Raw genomic sequence first — 23501 nt, forward strand, 5'->3', positions numbered from 1 at the left:
AATTAATTTTCTTAACTCAGGATGATTTGGTACATAAATCCTGTGGCGATATCTCAACAGTCTATCATCTTCTAGATTAAAATCTGAATACTTGGGGTCTTGCGGATCTCTAATAAGTGCCATGCTGATTTCTGCATAAAAATCATCATGCTCCAAATGTTGTAAAATTTGGTCCCTTAATTGAAATTTTACCTTAGTCATTGCTGAAATATGTCTTCTCTGACTTAAGGCATCGACCACCTTATTTTCTTTTCCTTTAATATAGTTTATGTCAAATTCATAATCTGCTAAAAATTCCAACCATCTTAGTCTTGCATTCAGATTTTGCTGAGTGAAAATATATTTTAGACTTTGATGATCGGATCGGAGCTCAAAAGGTTTTCCAATTAGATAATGCCTCCATATTTGTAATGCATGAACTATGGCTGCTAATTCTAGGTCATGTGTTGCATAATTTTGCTTGTAATTCTTCAACTTCCTAGACTCATAGGCAATGATTTGTTCTTCTTGCATTAACACACCTCCTAATCCTTCACCTGAAGCATCAGTGATTACCACAAATGGTTTCTGCGGATGAGTTACCCTTAAAATAGGTGCAATAGTCAGTTTTTCTTTTAGAAACTCAAAAGCTGATTGACATATTTTTGTCCAAACAAATTTCTTCCCCTTTCTCTGAAGTGATGTGATTGGATAAGCTATTCTTGAGAAGTTCCTAACAAATTTCCTGTAAAATCCAGCTAACCCCATGAAACTCCTAACTTCAGATATGTTTCTAGGTATGGGCCATTCCTTAATTGCTTTAATCTTAGATGGATCTATTGCTATGCCTTGTGCTGAAATAATATGCCCTAGGTATTGAATTTCTTTCTGGTAAAAGGCACACTTTGATAATTTCCCGTATAACTTATGTTCTCTAAGTCTCTGTAATACTATCTCTAAATGTCTTTGATGTTCTTCTCCATTTTTAGAATATATAAGAATATTAACTATAAATACCAACACAAATTTGTCCAGACAATTGTGAAATATACTATTCATTAGGTTCATGAAGGCTGTAGGGGCATTAGTTAATCCAAATGGTAGCACCATGAACTCATAATGTCCATACCTAGTTTTGAAAGCAGTTTTGTGTATGTCCTCTTCCTTAATTCGTAGTTGATGGTAACTTGATCTCAAGTCAATTTTTGAAAACATAGTCGCACCCTTCATTTGATCGAAGAGATCATCTATCCTGGATAATGGGTATCGATTTTTGATGGTGATTTTATTAAGCATTCTGTAGTCTGTACATAGCCTCATGGTTCCATCCTTCTTTCTTACAAATAATACAGGGGCTCCCCATGATAAGACACTAGGTTGAATCATCTTCTTATCCAGCACATCTTGCAATTGTGTTTGCAATTCCATTAACTTTGTGGTGGTCATCCTATATGGGGCTTTGGATACAGGTTCTGCTCCTGCTATTAAGTCTATAGTAAAATCAAATTTCCAGGAAGGGGGTAAACCAGGGAGTTCCTCAGGAAATACATCTTGATAGTTCTTCAAATAGGGATATTTTTCTTCGACTGATTCTTTTAGTTTTTGCTTAATTTCTCCATCTTCATAGATATAATCATCCCCATAAGTGGTTGCTCTTGTATCTTCAACCTTTACTGCGAATATTTCACAGCCTTTCCTTCCGTATCTCTTAAGTTGCATTGATGAAATCTGTTGGGCTCTAATTTCATGTTTGATCCCTGAAATACTTGTGGGTCTACCTCTATCATCCACACAATTGACAATTTTGGCAAGGCAATTTACCTTAGCTTTATGTTCACTAAGCTAGTTTATTCCAATGATAATGTCATAAGATCCTAATGGAGCTACAGATAAATTTAGTTCTGTAGAGAAGTTTGGAAAATCAACCTGAGCTTCAAACAGGCATTGCTCTACCTTGGCCCTTGACTGATTTGCATATTCGACTGTCCATGGTTTTGACATAAAACTAGTTCTTTTCGAAAATCTACTTAACAGTCTAGGTGAAATAAAATATTCAATTGCACCAATATCAATGAGTATAGTCATGGGGTTTCCATAAATCTTACCCGATGTTTCGATGGGACCCATCTGTTGTTCCGCTTGTCTGTTATCTAAGGCTGCGTGAATTCTTTGTGGAAAAACTTCTTGTTGTTGTGGCAAAGGTGAGCGTTGTGGCTGATTGAGGTTTGGGCAATGTCTCTTATAGTGGTTTCCTTTGCAAATATAACAACCCCCCAGTGGTCCTCTTCCTTCATTATTTCTGTCACCTTTGTTCACATGAAAATTTCTTTGGATGTTTCTGGTTCCATTGCTTTTGTTTTTAGGTTTGTTGTTCTTAAAGTCCCTACACTATTTCCTTGCTGCTCCAAATTCGGCACCTTCTGAATTCCAATTGGTCTTTCTCTTATTGTCCCAAATAGAATCATCCTTTTTAACCTTATGTTCTTGTTGAATAGCTTTTTCCAAGGCTTCCTCCATGGTTCGTGGTGCAAGGACATCTACGGATCCCCCTATCCTGTTATTCAGTCCAATAATAAACTTTCTTACCTTTAGGTTGATATCTTGTTGATAGGGTGGTACGTATTTAAGCAACCTGGTAAATTTCTCCCAGTATCTATGCACTGACAAATCCCCCTGTTTTAAATTCTAAAATTCCATAAGTGTTTGGTCACAGAAAGTTTGAGGCAGCCACCATGTTCTAAATATGTCTACAAACTTTTCCCATGTAATGTCGGTAGATCTAATGTTCAGCTCCACCTTGGTGTTCCCCACCAAGTTGCTGCTTCTCTAGTGAATTGATATATGCCCCAAACTGCCTTTGAGGTTTCTAAAAAGTTTCAGATCTCGAAGTATTGTTCCATCTCTGTCAGCCATGCCTCGGCTTCTTCTCCTGACTCAGTACCAGAGAACTTAGGGGGTTTAATTTTCTTAATATCCGCTGATAAGTCAGCCACGATTTCCTTTTTCTTTTGTTTATCTACTTATTTTGGGGAGGGGGTTTTATTATGACTCGAGACTTCTGTCTCGGCTCTGGGTGTGTCTTGGATTTCCTCACGGTGTTGCCCCATCTGGGCTGCCATCTCGCTCATTCTTCTCTCCATAGTTTCTAGTTTTAGTTGTGTTTCTTGTAGAATTTGAAGTAGTAGTTCATTAGAGGATTGATGGTTCTCACGAACTATCTCTCGATTCTCTGCATTCTCATTGTTACTCATGTTGTATTTCAGGTCTTTCACCTACTAGTTTTCACAATTTAATTTTATAGTTATAGTTTTTCATTGCTCAAAAAGAAAATTTTCATTTCTATTGTTCAATAATTTTCTCATTGTTTGCCAATAACAAGATTTATTTCCATTGCTCAACTAAGCAAATTTTCATTTATATTGCTCGACTAAGCAATTCTTTATTTACAAAATTATATCTATTGCTCATCAAAGCAAAATTTCTTTTCCATTGCTCAACAAAGCAATCTTTATTTACAAGTTAGATCCATTGCTCAACAAAGCAATCTTTATTTACAAAATTCCTCTTTTGAGGTAGTTTTACATCCATAGAATATTTTTTATTATTTTTGTTTAACAGCTTCTAGTTCTGCTTGGTACATGTCTCGTACCATCCATGATCTATGAAAATGTAGGAGGGGATTGCTCTGCCGAGCGTTTCAGTCCTGAATTAGTTTATTCCTGTATGCTAGCTTCTTGGCAGGAGTCCATCGAATTCTCTCCTTCATTCGTAGAATGACTTTGCTCAGTGCTTCATCATCTTGAGGCTCGGAACAGCAAGAATAATCGTACTTAGTCATATTCTTGATGAGGTAAGGAAAAATAGGATGTCGTGTTTTCTTGCGAGGTGTTCTACGTACTAACATCTTGTATTCAATTTTATTAGATTTTAGGAAGGTGATGTGCCCTAGGTTTAGTGTTGAACTAGGCTCTGATACCATATGTAACAGTTGAATTTCTACTAACTAATTTCATCATTAAACTAACTGATTTATATTTCATATTCACATGACATAGAATTCTAAAATGATTTTAAAACTGAATTTGAGCTTTACATAGTTTTTCTATTCGTACAAGTTTATCATTAACTATTAATTGACATATTCAGCTTGAAATAAATTTAAACTATTTTAAGATTACTGAAATGAAGATGCAGTTTAATATGCTCATGATCAACTAAGTAATTCTGATAAATAATAACTAACTTTTCAATAAATGTAATTTACAGCTTTAAAAGAAAAATACTAAATTTATAGGTTAAATAGAACATACTGTTTCTAGTTGAGAGACTTTCTGATTGGTTGTCCAAGCTTTGACTTTGGTGAGAGGAGAAGCATTATCATAGGCTTAACCTCCCAATCGTGGACTTTTTTACTTATCCCCACAAGTTCTAATTTAATAGAACGGCCCTCCCTACCCCAAGGTCGGGCATGGGACATTCAACAACCATTAGAGTAATCAGGTGGGTTGAGGTCCCAACAGCTATTTAGAAGAATAACTGAAGCATCAAGACAACAACACAATCAATTTGTTGTGGCAAGTTTGCCTTTTACCACCTTGGCCAAGGATTTCGAAATGTGGGTTTATAACCCGATCTCCACCACTCAGCTTGACAACTAATTTCGAAAGTGGAATTTGCATGAGCTAATTTCATTAGATTTAATTTATATATTAATGGTTATTGATTTCATTCATGTATATCTTTTATAGGTTCATCTACACCTCCTTACCATAATCAGGCCATCAAGTTGGTGACTCTTTGGTGCCTGAACATTTGTCTTTATTTGTATATTTTACACCTTCACCACTTCATTCTAGCATTAGCCGGGTGATATCCTTGGTGTTCTTATTATTGTTTATCAGCTATTGAATCACATTTTTTAGAGATTAAAAAGTATAGTTTTTAAATGAAGTCTTTAGGAATTACTCATAAAGATTGGTATATTTAATTGTATTCTGCTTCTTCAAGACACTCAACTAAATAAAATTGCCTTGGACAGATGACTTAACTAAACTAAGGTACTTGCTTGTTTCAAATCATGTAAATTCAGACCTTTTAAAGAAGATTATAGATTCTCTATTGAGGATGGCATGATATCACATAACATGGAAAAGATTTAATTAAGAACCCAATTCAGCACATAGCATGGAAAAGATTTTAACAAGCCGACTCAACACATAGCATGGGAAAAGATTTAATAAAAACTGACTCAGCTCATAGCATGGAAAGATTAAAAAAATGACTCAACATATAGCATGGAAAGATTAAAAACTGACTCAGCATATAGCATGGAAAGATTTAGCTAAGAAAAACGACTCAGCTGTGCAATGTTAAGGAAGAAGGAAAGAAACTGTAAGATGCATCTTACGTGACACAAATGTACTGCAGCTGTATTTGCTTTAACTGGTCTCTAGGCTTCCTTCTTAGATTCCCACGGGAGTGCAACAGGTTTGTAATGCAAAGATGATATTAAAATCTAGGTGCTGTTGGCACCGAACAGAGCAGGGAAACTCAACAATAGTTTGCGAGGAAAGAAAGTCGAATATCAGGGTCTGTGCCGATACATGACAAGGCTATCAAATAAATAAATTGGAGTCGACCTTACGGCTTCCTGCCATTACTTGTTTCATATTCGAATTCTTTAATTCGATTGAATTGGAAAGAAATGTAAAAGAAAGAGTGAAAATAAAATGAAAAGGGAGAGAAAAGTTGAAGAGTTTATTTAATAATATTATTTTATATTATCTTATTTTTCTTGGTTAAGGTTATAAATACGTATTTGCAAGGTGGCATTTTTGGATTAATAATTCTAATGTAATGGTGCCACTTTGTATTTATTTATTTATGATCTTAATCAAGAGAGTAAAATAATATTAAGTGATATTATTATTTGATAAATTTAATTAAGGTAAGAACTTTGTTTATTTTTAATACTTATATATATTTTTAAAATTTAAAATTTTAGCTTATGCAATTTTCCACCAAGAAACTTATTGTCAAGTCCTAATCACCTTGCCAGGGCGACTTTTAGGTCAAACTTGTCATTCCTGATGACAGAATCTTATGACCATCTCATTCCGATGACCTCGTTTTGTAATGCTTCCCCTCTCTCTGGTCTTCATTTTGTAAACATTTTTAAACAACATTCTCCCAAAGTATCAATTCAAGATTCATAATTTGTTAAACAAAATCATCAAGTGATCGTTAGGAAATTTCATTATACAATGGCTAAAATTAACTAATTCCAATTCACATGAACACAACGACTAGATTTAACTGACTAGTTTCATTTGATAATCAAATTGATGCAACGGCTATAATTAACTGATTAAATTTCACATGAACATGAATAAGTAAATAACGACTATAACTAACAAAATATAACAACAGCTATAATGAACTAACTCAATTTCACATGAACATGAAAAATTAATTTGGTTCAATGGCTATAAACAACTTGAAAATTTGAGGGCAAAAATTGGGATGTAACAGTGGAACCAATCTGAGCGAACTCTGCTAATTGTTTTTGTCTTAATTCCTTTTTTTGTTCATATTTTTCTAAGGCAACATAACAAAAACGTTGAGCCTCAATAGTTGCAACTTTACAAGGCTCAACATTTTGACCATGTATGCCAGCGATATGTTATTTTGATCTATTTATCCCTCCACTATTAAAGGTCTTACAAAATAAGCATTTTGTTTGAGTTCTACCTCTACTCGGAAACTCTACGGTGTACTTACAACACTCATCTTTTTTATTGCCATTAGAGACCATGGGTTTTTTGGCTGGAGGAGCCATTATGAGCAAGGGAAAATGTCAAGGTTGCTGCAATAAGACATTTTAGACCAAAAATTACCATTTAAGCATTGTATTTTATGAATATTTAAAGTAAAACAAAATTCATAAACATACGTAAAAAATTCATCCAAAAGACCCATAAGCATAGAGAAAAAAATCATCTAAATCCAAAAAAGCAACTCTTACCTCTTTGAAATGAGTTGATAAATGTTGAGAAGAGCCCCTATAAATATAGTTGCTCCAATGTCAAAAATGGAAGCTTTTCTCCTATTCCTTTCAGTTGGTTGCAAAACAATGACACTCGATTTCCCTTTCTTCCTCTTTTTTTTTAAATTTTTCACTATATAGTGTTATGAAAGTCCTTTTAGGGTTATAAGGAAAAGAAAGACAAAAAAATTAAAAAAATAAAAACCAATTTTTTATTCTTTTCCCCAACTCCAACGCTCAGCTGCGGCCAGATCACGATTGTCATGACCCGCAAGTCACGACCTGACTCGCAAGTCAGGTGAGTTGCTTGACTTGACCCGACAAACTAGGGTCACGGGTCAATTTTACTTGACAAGCTTAACTCGACTCGCCAACTTGCGGCGAGTCTCGTTACTCTGACTAAAGTTGATTATTTTAACTAAATATTTGATTTTTTATGAATATTTAATAATTTGTCAGAATAAAAGGATGACTTTACGGAGAATGCAATGATGAAGTTTTCTTTGTCATTTAAAGTTTTTTTTAAATTAGTAAAATGTTATTGCCGAATTTTATTAATATTATAAAATGGCTACATAATTTTTGCCTTGTTCATAGTGTGGGCACTAGGGGAAAAGAACAGGGACGAAAACCCCTAGTCTAGTCCAGGACTGAAGTCCTGTATACAATGGGAGGGAACATTTCCTCCTATACAAAAATTTAGAGGGCATGCCCTTCGTTTACAATGGCCAAAACAGATGGCAAAGGTGGCATACCACCTTTAACAAGTGCCTCTAGGTGAGGACTCGGAGCCAACATTCCAGCCTCTTAAAAAAAGTTTGAAGGAGTGGGTTGGAGAATAGTAGAAAGAGTAACTTGAGAGCACTAGGTAATTTTGATGCGTGTTTATGACCCACCAAACAGTAGAACAAAATACCGAAATATCTTATCCCTCTTGAACAAAGTGTTGTGTATGCTAAGATTGCTAGAAGATCATATGATGTCTCCAAGGTTCCTTAATTGTTAGGTCTTGACTGTGGATAAGCTCGGTGGTTGATGTGATTTGCTAATGATCACAAGGGGCCTTACATGTGTTTACTCAGATTCATTTCAAGACATACTGGATGTGGGAACTATCTAAAGGTTTTGCAATGAGGTTATTTTTTGGGTTTTCATGAAATATGCAAAAATGAAATAGGATAGGGTTCAGGAATTCTATTCTAATCCTAAGGGTAGTGATGACAATAAATGGTACTTTGTGGACAAATTCCTCAATTTACCAAGCTCCGCTTTGCCAAGTTATACTACAACTGCACATGAATTCGTACAATCTTCAAGGGTTATGCCAAAGATTTTCATACCACCACATACACTATCATAAAGAACAATCTATATGAATGATCGAAGTTAAACATATCCATGAAATGGGTTCAGGCTAACTTTGCACAACGATTTAGAATCACTAAAACGTCAAAAGTATGAACCAAAGGAATTCATCAATACACCATCATATTCTCCATTGCAATCACAACACTTTAACTAGGCTAAACTTAATCTAATCGAGGGAATTTGAGAGAACTACCCTTTCCAGATACTGTTTTGTCGGTTGACTCTTGTGGAGGAACTACCCTTTCCCACACAAACCGGGGTAATGAAGCTCAACCATTCCTTCTTCATGAGAGCATCCCACTTTGAAAGATTGCCTTCATAATTGGTAATAGAGCATAGTCTATCATTAACTTTCTCCATAATGCTAGCCTCAATCTTGTTACAAAGAGAGGAAATGTCTATTGCAGTGTCTTGAAAGATTACTCGATTGCGCTTCTTCCATATTTACCACATTAGGATTGGTGGTGCCGATTTCCAAGGAGCACCATATGTATTGTTGTTGGACTTGGTAGGTCAAGCTTTGAGATGGGTAAAGAGATTAACTGGGAATGCTGATTGTTAATGAAACTTTAATATTTAAACAAGGGAAAGCCCTTCTTCTGAAGCCCAGGATGTTGCAAATCCTGTTTTCAAGGCGGGGGCCTAAGTTAATGAAAAATACTTCAGATTCACCCACATTGATGATTTGTCCTAAGGCCCTCATATACATCTCAAGAATGTTCTTAAGAGATGTGGCTTCATCTATAGAGCAACACGTGGACAATAGTGTCATCAACAAATTGTTGGTGGGTAATATTTAGGATTCCATCAGTAATTTTGATTCCATGTAAGGTGTCACGGTCATGATAAGCACTGATGAGTCTACCAAAGGCCTTTGCCATAATTACAAACAAGAAAGGGGAGATGGGGTCTCCTTGCCTAAGACCTCTAGACACACCAAAGAAGCCCTTAGGTGACCCATTAATGAGAATAGATATCTTGGGGGAGGAGATGCAGTTAAAGATAAGATGAATCCATTGTCTAGAAAATCCAAATGCCTCCATGCACTTACATAAAAATCTCCAGCCCACCTTGTCATATGCTTTTTGAATATCTATCTTAACTAACATACAAGGGGTTTGTTGGCTTGGACTGAATGGATGAGCTCTAAATGATGATAACCCCATCCATTATGGATCAACCAAGGATAAATCATGTTTTCTCTTCTGAGATAATGAGAGGGAAAATAGGCTTCATCCTATTAGCCAGGGCTTTGGTGAGGATCTTTTAGATTGTGCTACACAATGCTATAGGTCTGAATTCTCCAAAATTTAGTGCTTCATTCTTTTTGGGATGAGGGTAAGGAAAGTAGGGTTGATTTCTTTTAGAAGATTGCTCGAACTTGTGGTACCCTCAATGGCTTGCTAGAGCTCATCACCGAGAAAATGCCAACACTTTTGCAAGAAGCCAGCCTGGAAACCATCAAAGCCATGGGCCTTATTTGGATGCATCTGAAAAAGTACCAATCTGATTTCTTCTTTAGTAAACTTCTTGTTTAGAGCAGCATTGTGTTCATTTGTTACTAAATGGGGAATATTGTTCAACGGGGTCGATTAGGCTGGCAGATCTGAGAAATTCCAATTATTGAGAATCTCCTCAAAATAGTTAATAGCCTCAGTAGCAATGGCTTCAGGTTCTACCACTTAGATGCCTTGTGAGTTTCTACTTTTATTGATTTTGTTTACCGATTGTCTCAATTTGGAACAATTGTGGAAAATTTTAGTGTTTCTGTCCCCAGCTAACAGCCAAGATTCTCTGAATTTCTGCTTCTAGAAAATTTCTTCTTTTGATAGGAGATCAGCTTATTTACTCAGGGGTTCTTTTCCCAAAAATAAAGATCATTATCCATGCCTCTAGTCAAAACTTCATCATTTAATTCCATAATATCTGTTTCTGTTTTATTAAGTTCTTCAAAAATGTTGTTGAAGGAATGTTTGTTGCACTCTTTGATCTTCAATTTAAGTTGTTTTAGTTTTGATACAAAACAAAACATTTTGGAGCCTTGGAAAGGTATCCACCATAGTTTTAGAAGGGAAAGGAAGTTCTTGTCTTGGAACCACATGTTTTCACACTTGAAAGGATTTCTACTTGGTCTGGCTTCTTTAGAGATACCAAGCTTGATGGGGAAGTGATCCGAGCCAGAAAGAGGCACGATCTCTACTAAAAAACAATAATTAAAGGAAGTTAGATCCCTAAAGGACAGAAATCTGTCCAACTTTTATGCTATGAGGTCCGGTTTTGATCTCTTATTATTCCAAGTACAAACCCCATTGATTTTGTGAATATCCATGAGGTTACAAGACAAGATCCACTGGTTGAAGTTGTGGGATGCTTGGTTTAGGGACCTGATACCTCCAATGTTTTCCTCTAAGTTAGAGATGGCATTAAAGTCTTCCCCATAATGATTTTAGAATCTCGATGAGCCAAGAGAAAGTCGGTTAATTCCTCCCAAAGCTCGAACTTCCCAGAGGATGAGATGGGACCATAAATATTGAGCAAAATAAAGGATAAGGGGGAGGAATAGCTCTTTACCCATCCACTCATCCAATTTGGACGACTTTCAATAGGGATGAAGTCAACTGATTTAGGGTTCCACAAACAAGCAAAGTCTCCGGAGGCAAAGAAGAGAGGATGACCCTATACCTTCCAAACACCCATTTTCAAGTCGAGTCTAGCAAGTTCTTCTATTTGCAATTTAGATTCTTGTATAAGGATAATATTTGACCAAGAGTTTGAAGGCAACACTTTAGCAAGCGTTTCTTGCAGGGGGCATTGCAACCCCTTATATTCCAAGATGTAATCTTCATTGAGCAAATGAAAGGCCCTTCCTTTGCCATCTTGAGGGTTTAGCAATCACATGCAGCCCCTGAGGTTGGCTCTCATAGATTTCACACTCATAGGCGAGCTTTGTTTGGTAGGGAACAAGAATTTGACATGCAATCAGGCATCATGGGTGACAGGCAAGAGGGTAGTCCACCCAGAGGCAATAGGAATGAGGATCAAGAAACAAAGGAATTTTTTAGAGCAATGGTTACAGGACAGGAGCAGATGGCTCAGGCTTTGTAAGCACTCACCACCATGGTTGAGCGCATGAACCCATAGGACAGAAAAAATCAGGAGCAAGGGAATAACATGAGTAGTGGGGTCGCCTAGAGCTCATAGGACGCACTCCAGGATAGCAGACATGCCTAATCGTCCTACCTTCATTAGAGATGAGCCTGAGATAGCACCTAAAGAAGAAGTGGGAGAGGAGACGTTCGCAAATATTCTCATGGCTGCGAATGACAAATGAGATTTATTAGCTCCACATGTGCGAGGGAGGATGACATTCGAGCGGTTTGTTAACCTAAGGAAAGAGCATTACAGGGCAGCGAGACAGGATAGGAGACCTCGTGGCGAGGATAATGAATTAAAGCATGCTAAAGGCTAGCTTTCCTTGACTATATTTGATGGTAGTAGCAGAATGACAACGCAAGCTTGATACCTTCTTAGTACTGAGACCTATGACAAAAGTGGAGTTAATAAAATATGTCAGGCTACATTTAGAGAGAGCTGCACATGATTTGTGGTATTGTGGGATGGTTACCCTTTAGCATAACCAAGTGACTTCATATCAGGACTTTGTGGACAAGTTGGTAGAGAGGTTTGATAAGAAGGATCTAGAAGTCTACTTTTAGGGAGTTGGCACAGTTGAGACAGACATGCGGATTGGAGTATTTCATTAGTGACTTTCAGAGGCTATCCATTATGGTGCCAGATATCTGAGATAGGAGATTAGTTGTTTTGTTCACTGAGGGATTATTTGAACCACTAAAGGGTTGGGTAAAAAGCCTTTGATTCATTCAATTTGCAAGAAGTGATTAAGAAGACTATAAGTAGGAATAAGCAGCCCTAGTAAATAAATTTTAGTCAAAGGGTGCATCATCTAGCAAAGACTATTAATAAACCATTCTTCAAGAAACCTAAGAAGAATGAAACAAAGGCTGAAAGTAAAGATAAATCATTTGCTCTCTTGGATAAAGAGACATTGAATTATTTAAGGAAGAAAAAACTCAGTTTTTATTGCAAAGGAACCTGTGACATGAACCATGACTGCCCTTTGAGGCCAAAGGGGAAAGCAAATATGGTTATGTGGGCTTATTATAAGGATTTTGATTCTGAAAAATCAGACCAACAATCTGAAAATGAGGAATCAATTGAAGAAAAGGAAGGCACAGATGATGAAAAGTTGAACAAAATGGCTATAGGTGATGAGAAGACTAAGGGAAGACTTAAGGAGGCCCGTCTCATTAATGTACAACAAGAGGGATCATTCAGGATGAGAGGGGTATTGGCTGGTCAACGAGTTACCACTTTGCTTGATACAGGTGCTACTCACAATTTTATTGATTTCAGGTTAATTGAGAGGCGTGGGATACAGACAGAGTTGTTTGAGGGTCTGAGAGTGAGGGTAGTTGATGGCGATATCCTCAAATGTGACAAGAAGATTACAGGTCTGCCCCTAAAGATCAGCATCTTTGATTTCAAAGCAAATTTTTATGTTGTTAACACGGGTGATACGGATTTAGTTCTTGGCATGACTTGGCTACATGATATTGGAGAGTTCACTCAATTTGAGAGATATGGAGATGAAGTTTTGGTCAGAAGGGAAGACCCATATACATAAGGCCATTCGTGATAGTGGGTTTAAGATGATGTCTTGCAGATGCATGGAGAGCTTGTTGAGACATGACCAGGTTGAGTGGGCAGCCCGTTGCACTTTAATGCCATCACAGGGGCAGAAAAAATCAGAATATCACTCAGACATACATGAACTAAGAATCAAGCACTACAAGGTTTTTAGTGACATACCACTAGGAAGACCTCCAGAAAGAGGTATTGGGCATATTATTGAGTTAGAGGGTGCTAAACCCATCATGATCACACCCTACAGGCATCTAAAGGGATTGAAGGATGAGATTGAGAAAACCATCAAGGAACTACTCGCTATTGGGCACATTAGACCAAGTAAGTCTCCTTTTGCTTCTTTTGTGGTTTTGGTGAAGAAGAAGGATGGTACTCTTAGGATGTGCATAGATTACAAGGTCCTGAACAGGAAGACTATAAAAAAGAGGTACCCAATCCCACGGATTGATGAGTTATTAGATGAGCTACATGGAGCATGTCTCTTCTCCAAAATTGATTTGAGATCAAGGTATCATCAGATCTGAGTCAGAGAGAAGGATATAGAGAAGATGACATTCAGGTGTTATTATGGCCATTTTGAGTTTGTAGTTATGCCATTTGGGCTAACTAATGCTCTAGCTACTTTTTAGTTCATGATGAACAGGGTCATTTAGCCTCAGTTGAGGAAATTTGTGTTCGTCTTCTTTGATGACATTTTGGTGTATAAGACATGGGATGAACATGTGCAACACTTAGACATCGTGTTGAGCATTTTCAGCAAGGAGTCCTTGTATGCAAAGGAGTCCAAATGTGATTTGGGATTATCAGAGTTATTATATCTGGGTCACATTATCAGTGTTATTATCGAGTGGCCTACTCCAGTGAACTTGACATAGTTGAGAAGATTTTTGGGGTTGTGTGAGTTCTACAGGAGGTTTGTTAGTGGATATTCCAGGCATGCAGCACCCTTGACAAACTTGATGAGAAAGGGGGCTTTCTTATGAACTCTTGAGGCACACGAGTGTTTTGATAAATTGAAGGAGTTGATGACTTCTTGTCAAGTGCTAGCATTACCAATTTTTAGCAAACCTTTTGAGTTGCATTGTGATGCATTTGGTGAAGGTGTTGGAGTGGGGTTTATGCAGGACAAACACCCAATTTCTTATTAGAGTAGGAAGCTCAAAGGGCTTGAGAGGAACTTCAACATTTATGATAAGGAAATGTTTGCCATAATGCATGCTTTGGCCAAATTTAGAAAATATTTAGTCGGTAGCAAATTTAGCATAAAAACTGACCACAATAGCCTGAAACATTTCTTGTGGCAGCATGATCTTAATGATAGGCAATAGAAATGGGTAAGTAAATTACAGGCCTATGACTTTGATATTACCTATTTCAAGCGGACATAGAATGTAGTAGCAAATGCCTTGTCACAGAGACCCCACTTGAGCTTGATGATAGATATATCAGAGGATTGGAGACATTTGATTCTTGTAGAGTATGCAAAAGATACATGGATATCGGGATTTATAGATGAATTGATCTAGAATAGTGATTTCACCATTGTGAATGAGCTCATCATTTACAAAGGGTGCATTTATTTGGGCCAGGGTTAGAGGTGAGGAGGATGGTGTTGAGAGTTTATCATGATTCACCTATGGTTGGACATCCAGGTTTTTACAAAACCTATCGGTAGATTTGTGTGTGTTTTTCTTGGAAAGGGCTCAAAAATGAGGTGTTGCAGTATGTTAGAGAGTGTCCTGCTTGCCAATAGAATAAATAGGAACACTCTTACCCAACAAGCTTAGTTCAGCCACTTCTAATTCCTTATAGGAAGTGAGAGTGTTTGTTCATGAACTTCATCACAGGATTGCCGAGAGCCTAGGGTAGAGACTGTATATATGTTGTTGATTGGCTTATGAAGTTTGCCCACTTCTTCCTGATCACTATGCATACACTGATACGTATATGGCAGATTTATTCTTTAGAGAGGTATTTAGGTTGCATGGCTTACCTCGCAGCATCGTCAACGATAGGGAGAACAAGTTATGAGTCTCTTCTTGCAGGAGTTGTTTAGATTGTGCAGGACAAAGCTCACTTCAAGTACGAGCTACCACCCCCAGACATATGGTCAGATAGAGATAATGAACAAATGGGTGGAGGAATACCTTAGGAATTACATAGCAGGGCAGCATAAGGCTTAGGTTAAGTGGATATATCTATGTGAGTATTGTTATAATTCCACTTATCACGTCTATCTAGATGTCACCATTCATGGCATTATATGGATACGTGGCACCTAGTTTTATGGATTTGTTGCTATTAGATAGTAGACTGCCTAGTGTTGGAAACTTATTACAAGAGAACCAGGTCATTGTTAAGGCTCTTAAGGAGAATATCACTAAGGCACAAAATCAGCAGAAGCAGTAGCTAATCAGAAGAGGACTGAGCGGACTTTTGAGGTTGGTGATATGGTATATCTAATGCTGCAACCTTACTGTCAGTCCACTCTCAAAATGAATGGTGCCGAGAAACTTAAGCCATGTTATCATAGGCCCTTTAGGGTGATTAGGAGAGTTGGAGAGGTGGCTTGCAAGATGGATTTGTCAGCAGAGAGCAGAGTCCATAATGTTTTTCACGTGACACGTCTTAAAAAGGTGTTAGGACACTAGATTGTTCCTTCTACAATGCTTCCACCCTTGGACGATAAGGGGAAATTGGTTTTAGTACCAAAGGCTATCATTGAGTTTAGGGAGAGGAATTTGAGGAGACATACTATCAAGGAATACTTGGTGAAGTGGAATGACTTGACAGTTGAGGATGCCACTTGAGAGAGTGAAGAAATTTTGTAGCATCTAGAGTTGAGATTGCTTGGGGACAAGCAATTTCAAAGGGGGCGAACTGTAATGTCCCCATCTTTTTAGCCTCTCAGTGGAGTTCTTTGCCTTAACATTCTTTGAAGGCTAGTGGAGAAATAAAGGAAAATTGATTAAATTAATTTCTTATAAAGTTATTAAATAAATTAAAATAAAAAGCTGACTTTATATTTAATTAATTTAATTAAAAGTGACTAAAGCTAAATAAATAAATTAAAAGAGTCTTCTAGAAGGAGGAATTAAATATTATTTTATTTCTACTAGGAGGTCCACCTCTTGGAGGACAAGAACAAACAGGGAAGGAAGGAAGCCTCATTGTTGGACATCGAATGTGTTGCCGTCTACTTTACTTGATAACTAGTGGAGCCAAGGGTTTTTACAGTTGCTACATTGGTCATTGGGAACAAACACTCCCATTGATTCGCATAACTGAGGTGGTGAAAGATCCTCCAAAGGGTTGCAGCTATTGGAGAAGACAAATCAGTCTTTTCATTGTGCCAAGTTTGTGGCCTAGGGCCAGATTTGTGGACTAAGATTGAAGGAATAAGTCAGATATTGCTACAGTAACTTGTTATTAGTAACACTGCTACAATATCGCTGCTATAGTGATTTGCTATAGTGACTCGCTACAGTAAAATCCAGATTTCTTGAGCAGTTTCCAAGTTCCTATCCATTTCATTTTACATTGCATGGAGGATAGATTTGAATATCTTAGGGCATGTGTAAGAATTTAGAAATCAATTGTGAGGTATTGTAATCTGATTTATATCAGAGTTTTATACTAGAATTTGTTAGAAGGGCTTAGGATATCATTGAAAATCATAGGAGGCGTTGCCCTAATGCCTTATTGCTAGATGCATATTTTCTCATTTGTAGTCAATGCCTATATATTAAAAAAAAATACTAAAATACTTGCATCTTTATTGTTGGCTGTTTGGAGTTTTGCAAGCTTATCAATTCAAGTTTGACATTTAGACAAAAAACTGAATTTAGATCAGTGATATATTTTCCCAATTGTGCAAAGTGTTTGACAAAATTCTCAGGTTAACAAATCAGAAAATTAAAATCAAAATTGCAAGGGATATTACATTGTATAAATTTTGTCAGGATGTTTGAGATTGGTTTCAGCTTCATGGGAGTTAAGATGCAGATTCTAGATTTTGAGGTTTTTAAAAAAATTTCCAAAGTCAATCAAACTTCAAGATTTAGCACGCATTTTGCATTCTAACCCCCCATAACCTGTCCTAGCTTTCTAAGGTCAAATTGAAGGTGGAACAAGAATTTCTAAAAGCTCTACCTCTTTCCATCATACATAACTTGGTTTCAAATCCTTATTCCTAATAGACTTAGATCAACTCTTGCCCACACCCCAAACAAACATGACTTCCTAGAAGGCCAAAACTGCTCAAATCACTCCTTGGCCTTGGAGACTTGAAATGTTGCCAACTACAACCACCTAAGACCACCTAATCCAATACAACTCAAATTGCTAAAGTAAAAGAGTGAAGTCCTTATTTGCTATGGGGTGATGATGTGAAAACCTCACAACAAATACAAAAAAACATGAGGTGAACAAATGAGCAAGTTCATGTTTGCGTCTAGGTTTGCAGTAAACCTATGCGAAAATCATGAAAGTTTGATGAGAGGCACCTTTTATTTTGAATCGAGATAATGAGCCACAAGGGGTGGGCTTATTGTAGTTAAAATTGTTCAAATTTGAAAATAGGAGATTGCAAATATCATCAATATTGTAAGCACATGTGTAGGAGAGCAATTTTCTATAGAGATCCTTTGATGATGGACTTTTAATAAGTATGGTTGGACAGCGACAAGTTCAGCGGAAGCGAAAGTAGAATATATTCTTGTGTGTAGGTGATTATGTGTACCAAGATCCAGATGGCAATATGTAGACTTAAAAAAATATGCGTACACACACACACACGAGTCATGATTTGCACAAAAAATAAAAAATTAATTACGTAAGAGCTGGTATGTTTAAGTTCAATATCAAATGTTGAAGATAAATTATATTACTGCACCCGAAGAGGGAAAATTGATACAAATTATCATTTCTTTTTATTGGGACCATCAACATTGTTAGTTGGTTCCTTAGAACCACAAGCAGTATTAGTTCTACTACCACTTGGTGCACTATACATAGTGTAACGGCCAATCGAGGCTAGGGGAAGTGTGCAATAAGAGCATCTAGTTGAGGATGCTTTGATGCTACATCCTAATGTAAACAACTTGTTTGTGCGAGGAGTGCATGTTGGAATAACCAACTCTACTTTTTGTCTCCCAACTAGTTGTGTTGACATAGTGGATAAACAAATATATACTTTAGTTATGCTCAGATGGAGAGAAGCTCATAACTTGTTGAAATTTGAGGCAAAGTACAAAGTTTGTTGCCATAGAAAAGTTTGAGTTAAAAATTTTAAAAAACATATCCATGATAAAATTTTGATGGCAAGAGTTGCAAGTAAGAAGATCCCTGCTCATAGAGGTACCACAATATATGAGGTTGAAGAACGCTAACTTGCGCCCTACTAAAGCCACAAGCTTCCCAAACTTTCCTACAACTATGTCTTCTATGTGTAGATCAAGGAAGACTAGTAAATGGAGCCTTGTACACATCGCCAACTTTAATGTTGATTACTAGTTGGACCATCCTAAGCAAATTTTTTATCTTTGGGCTATATTACTTGGGAATTACATAACATGCTAGAAGATGCAATGGGTTGGTTCTTTTGTACCCATCCAATTATACTTTTCAACACTGTCAGGCCAAGAATAGAATAAATATACAATGAAAACATAAATGAAGTGAAAAGAAAAGAGTTAAGGGCCGGGGCCCTAGCTCGGTTGGCTAAATCTTCCCTGTTGCAGGGGGTTGGTCACGGGTTCTAGTCTCCCCCATCCTCGTGGTACCAGTGGGCGTGTCACGCCAGCGCTACCGGTCACGTTAAAAAGTTTACTAGGCGCATTTTTTAAAAAACAAAAAAGAAGTGAAAAGAAAAGACAAACATTGTATTTATGTGTTTGAACAATACATTTTGAACAATAGAATATGACCATTTAGTTCATCTCCATAATGATTGCCTAGTTCCTCTCTAAGATGACTCTTGCGATTCTACAAAAGCAAGATTTATAATAATATCAACATTATGAGACTTGGACTTGGCTCAAACTCAGCAAGCTGATTTTTGACTTGGACTTGGATTCAATGCTCAAACTTGGCCAACACTCGGCAAAATTGCAAAAAAATCATGAAATTAAAGATTTAAAAGAATTAAAAACTTGTATTAAGCACACTTCTATATATAAACTTGAAAGACACAATAAACTAATCATATTAGAAGCTAATTTAATACATACATAAGTATGCATTGATCACGTGAGTATAAAAGTGGATCTTAGATGATGGAATAACATTTTTAGATATACAATTTTTTTAAATGAATAAAAAACTCATGGATTCTGAAATCCATGGCTTGAAAATGAATATCAACACTAAAAGTATTAGTCTATGGCTCAAAGGAGCTTGCACCACTCATCCGAACATCTATAGTTGTATGGGGTATATCTCGTGTGGGTGTTTAAGATAGGCCCTCGATGATGTTGTACTTGTAACCATATAATATTTGTGTATCAGTGACATCAGCCTCCAAGGTTCTACTTTGGATCTCTCCTCTTTTCTTCTAAAGTGTAACATCCACTTTTTCCAGGTCTTAATCAACAACTAACATATTCAAAGAAATACAGTTATTACTTCATTTTCATAGGAAGATAGTTATATCAGTTATGTTCATGTGAATGAGATTAAGGGTTACAATCAGTTAAACGAAATTTCATAACTAACAATTGAAAACACCATCAATGAATTTACTGTGGAAATTAAAATCTACATACCATGAAATTTTGAAACCGAAATCAATCTAGGAATGCTTCTGCAAACACTCAGGTTAGTCCATAAATACCACTTAGGATCAAATGACGATTACTATCCAATACCACTATATCAAAATTAAATGACGATTACCGTTAAATACCACTATATCAATTAGGGCATCACATACAGTTGTATCAATTAAGGCATCTATTATCATTGGATCATTTAGGGCATCACATACCACTATGTTAATTAGGGCATCAATTACCATTGGATCATTTAGGGCATCAAATACCATTGTATCACTTAGGGTGTTAGATACCACTGTATCATTTAGGGCATCATATACCACTGTATCGTTTAGGACCTCAAATACCATTGTATCAATTAGGACATCAAATACCACTGTATCATTTGGAGCGTCAAATTCTTTGTTTCATTCCATTTCTTCCTATTGTTAATTATGACAATAACATAAGATTAAAAGTTATGCTCATAATCATTATTCTTATGAATGAAAGATTGAAATAACAATCCTGTAGATATATTTCATATTCAATTGAAAGGTCAATCAATCTAAAAGATTACCAATTACATTGACGAGAAAGGTTGCTTTCATCAAAGGAAATAATCGAATTCAACTATATAAATTAGTCATATCTTCTACTTATATAAATATAAAAGTAAAAATACTTGTTACTAATAAATGTTTGAATGCTCAACTTTATCTTTATCAAATGCACATCCTAACATCTTGTGGAGAGGGAAAACATTGGTAGGGGCTTAACCACTCAACCTCGGACCATAACTTATCCCCGCACAATCTCTAACGAGACAGACCCTCCTTACCCGAAATAAACATTGAACACCTTGTCAACCACTGAGCATCCTAGTATCTAATCACACCACTCAACTTGACAACAGGAGAAAACAATAAACATGATCACGCATGCGCTATTAAATGATTCTTTTTAAAATGATATACATTGTTATGTCACATTTGATTCTGTTTCATGTTATTGCAGATTCCTTTCTCTCACCTCTTCATCCTTTTCCTTGGCTATACAGCCGGGTGAGTCCCAGGTGTTTGAATCATAGAGCAACCAGCTCTTCTGTTGATCTTCAATTGATACAAGAATTTTACATGTTTCCGGCTTATCACATTCTGTGAATTCTGAGAAGTGTAACTTTAAGACTTGCAAAATAAATATCATTTGATTATGACCTTCAACGTCATAATAAAGATACGATATCGTGTCATGGATACTTGGCTTTTACTCATCATAAACAACTCTATCTTAGAGATGGTCCAGCTGATGATATTTAAACAAAATGGTTTGCACCATGATACAAGACTGTATCTTACTGCTATAGTAAATTGGATTGCAGTGATATCTGATAATAAAACATATTGTAATGCTTGGAATATGATTACCACATAACTTAGTAAAAAAATCTGGAATAGAATGGTGTCTTGCTGGACGCTATCAGTCAGCCCCACCTTGCAGACGGGTGCTAAAAGAAGTCGGAGGCAATAAAAAGAAATTGGAAAGTAACATGAATCTTGGTTAAACGCTATCAGCCGGCACCTTCATGGAAAGAACTCCGAATGCAATCTTAGTGTGATTCCAATCACGTATTCAGCAAGAGTATAGACGAAATGAGAATCATTGTGGCAGAAAATATGTAGGAAAAGAACAAAGGGAAATTTGCAGAATGATATTTCGTGAGGAATGAGACTCTATGGTCTCTCACGGCTTCCATAATATAAAGAGATAAAATGTCTCTTTGGCTTTCAAGAAGCCGTAATATAAAATAAGTGTCTTGGCTCTTGGATGCCAAATAAATATGCCAAGTGTTCAATCAGTTTCTAGTAAAGAATTGAATAAATAAGAAAAAAGAATTTGAAAGGTTACAAATCAAAAGAATAGTATAAACATATTTATTTACTTGCACGTAAATATATTTTATTAAGATGGCACATATTGTATATCCCAGGTTGTACCTTTTAAATATGTATATCTAAATACATGTTTCATCTTGGAAGATTTTTTTTATCTTCTTGTACATGCATTTAAATGTATGTATTAAATAGATAAAATATTGTATAAAAATAATATTATGATGTCACCTTTAATGTATATCTACGTGTACGTACATAAATATGTATATAATGATGTGGTGGAAAAGTCAACCAAAAGCTATTAAAGGTATGTACTTTAATTAAGTTAGAATCATTAATGTTTTTAATATTTATCTAATAGCTCATGCGTGTCTGATGTGTGTATCCCGTTATGCAGTCGCTAAGTCCTCAACCATGGTGATTCACGATTCATAGCCATTTGCCCAGTGATGGTGATGTGCTTGTGTCTAATTCTTTTCTGACAATGCTTCCACCTCTTCGATGTGCTCCCTACAAGGAAATTCTCCGCAGTTAAATCATATTATCATAACAAGTTATTAATCATAAATAATCATAACTACTAACTGCCTTTTCAATTCTATGAATTCGTGATAAATAATCAACTAACATGTTATCTTTACATGAAATTATAACGACTAATCATCTTACTATTTCGCAAAATTATAACAAATTTAACTATCAACTGACTTAATGTGAAACTCAACGGTTGTATGAACATTTTAAATTGGGTTGAAAATTGGGATGTAATATAAATGTACTACCTTTTCTTCTAGATTCCCTTGATCAATCCATACAAGGTCCTCTTAGTTGAAGACGCCATTGTCAATCCCATTTATCTGATTTTATTTTGGATCAACCTCCTTTGCATTGATGGAAAATAAGTTGGTACCTAAGATTTTCTTCTGATGGAAACAAAGGTTGTAATGAACACAAACAAGATTATTCAACCTTTGAAATCTGTTGTGACAATTGAGTGTATGTGCTCAAACATACATCAATTGTACTTTTATCTTGAAGTGTGGGATGGTTGGCTCAAAATACAGTTTTTTATCCATTGAATGTTTGGTGCCTTATCACTAATTCTTTCCCACTATGCATCAAATGAGAAGAAAAAAATTCAATCTCATTGTCCAACTTTGAGTTTCAATATCAATGTAAAATAAGAAAAAAAGTTGTAGCTTTTGAACTTAAATTATTCCCTTAATAGACTTTTATTTGGCTGCAGTGTCATCTGAGTTTCCTTGTATATGTTTTGTACAAAGAGGTTCGCAGTTTTCAGATATCAATATTATAAATTTTCATTATGATCTTTGCTTATGTTAATGAGTCCATTTTAGTTGTTTCTTTGTATGATTATTATCTTCTACTTGCAGAGTTTCATTCTTAATCTTCAAGATCTAATTGTTTGCTTTCCTATTATGTGTAGGTCTTATTTGCTATTATAGTTTATTTTCCACTATTTAAGGGACATCGCTCTCTTTGGTGTGCAAAAATTGACCTTTAACATACTTGTTGAAATTCCTTATGTTAAAGCATCTTTATATAAAAGGAATTGATGTTCTTTGCTTTTCATGATAATGTTCTTGAAGCTGTGCTTGTACAACCAAACATGGTTTCTAATTTTTATGGCAGTTCAAAAGTGACCGAAATTTCACTTTTGTTTATGTCAACAGAACATTACAGATATGGAAACAAAAATTGGAAGCCAAATTTAAT

At 36.1% G+C, this 23501-nt stretch overlaps 1 protein-coding gene across 6 annotated transcripts in view; it reads left to right on the top strand.

The window, feature by feature from the left end:
- Positions 1–23501, top strand: part of LOC149549615 (pto-interacting protein 1-like) — a 99622-nt gene that overhangs the window by 51210 nt on the left and 24911 nt on the right. The window lies entirely within an intron of this gene.

Source organism: Cupressus sempervirens, chromosome 7 (assembly GCF_028749045.1).
Source record: "Cupressus sempervirens isolate cs-2001-9-10 chromosome 7, ASM2874904v1, whole genome shotgun sequence".
NCBI lineage: Eukaryota > Viridiplantae > Streptophyta > Pinopsida > Cupressales > Cupressaceae > Cupressus > Cupressus sempervirens.